Source organism: Phalaenopsis equestris, unplaced genomic scaffold, assembly GCF_001263595.1.
Source record: "Phalaenopsis equestris unplaced genomic scaffold, ASM126359v1 Scaffold000403, whole genome shotgun sequence".
NCBI lineage: Eukaryota > Viridiplantae > Streptophyta > Magnoliopsida > Asparagales > Orchidaceae > Phalaenopsis > Phalaenopsis equestris.
In genome coordinates this window covers 1,178,374-1,179,927 of record NW_018164845.1, presented here as the reverse complement: position 1 = coordinate 1,179,927, position 1,554 = coordinate 1,178,374, and positions in this window count along the sequence as shown.

Sequence of the window (1,554 nt, the reverse complement as noted above, 5' to 3'; positions counted from 1 at the left end):
TAGACCTCCACTAGTCTCACTCCTCGCCGTAGTCAATATATTCTTAAAAATTATTCTCCCCACATTTATAGTTCTATTATTCTGAATACAAAAATTCATATTAGCTCTATTTCTAGTTACCTCATTATGGTGATAGGTCGGTAACAGAGTAGAGGAAATGAAATAGTGCCACACCTTAGAGGTGGCATTCAGCATGGAAGCAGAAAAATTTACCCGTTCTCACGTTCCTTTCCCATCAATGAGAAAGTTGATCACATCATTCAGGGTGTCTTCCATAGTATTGAAGGATTCATAATGGCAGATATAAGAGTCTGGGACTTCAAAAAAGGTGTTGATACGGGCGGCAGTAAACTCAACAAGAAATCCACGCACTTGAACGATTCCATCTTCAGAATATATTACATTGGCGTAGAACTCCTTCACAGCATTTGCATCAGCTTTATTGGTGGTGTAAAAAAAGTTTTCCCACCTCCGCTCGGCAAGAACTCATTCGAGTTCTCCTCCCGGACTTTCAAAAACTCGATCTTGTATGCACTTCTTTCCTTTAAATATGGAAGTAAATTTTGTTTGAGCCATCACATTGACGAAGAAAGACTCATCGAACTCAACTCTTCTCTTTTGATGTGGAGCTATTTCAATCTAATCAAATTGTAGAAAAATTCTAAAACTTACTTCAAATATGCAAATCATGTCTTCCAATGGTAATTCAAAGAGTTCAACATTAAGATCCATGCATTTCTTCCCATATTTTCTGCACATTCTCAAATTTTCGGATCTCCTCAATGTGGAAGAAATCCATGGTGAAAATCAAATACTTTTAGCTTGGAGTGAAGCTCTTACCTAGAGATGATCAAATTCGGTGTCAAAAAGCCTTGAAATGATGTACTTACCACATATAGACTTTCATAACACAAAACATCACATTTATATATAAATTCCAAGGGGTACAATATACGTTACATAACACACCTAAGTTTGGTATTTTCTCAACCTCAATACATTAATTTAGCATCGCAATCCAAGCCACAACACTCAAAACACTGAAAACAAAACATCCTATGCTTAGTCTCAACTATACATAGATCTAAAAGCATAATTCTAAAGCAAAGCAAATGCAAAGTTCAAATAAAAATACATAGATAGACAGATAGGTAGTAATATAAATTTACTAATCTTCATATTCAGTACTAAATTCTCCTCTGAGATCACCCACTAATTGCACATGAACGAAGAGGTTGGAGAAGGGTCGGAATGGAAACTCTTCAGTGGAATCCTCTTCTATTAACTTCATCCTCCTCATCAGTCATATCAAGCTATCTTCTAAATGTCTAAAGTGATCAAAATATTCCTTCATCCTCCAGTCTAGATGATCGATGAAATCAGAGATATTATTAATCACATTCATGACATTTTGTACCTCCTTTTCAAATTTCTTGATTCGGCGCAGGATCACCAGAGACTTATCAGGAATTAAGGGTTGAACTGGCAGTGAATTTTGAGATGATTGATCTACTATAATGGCCATGTCATTTTCATCTTTAAAAACTGGGAATC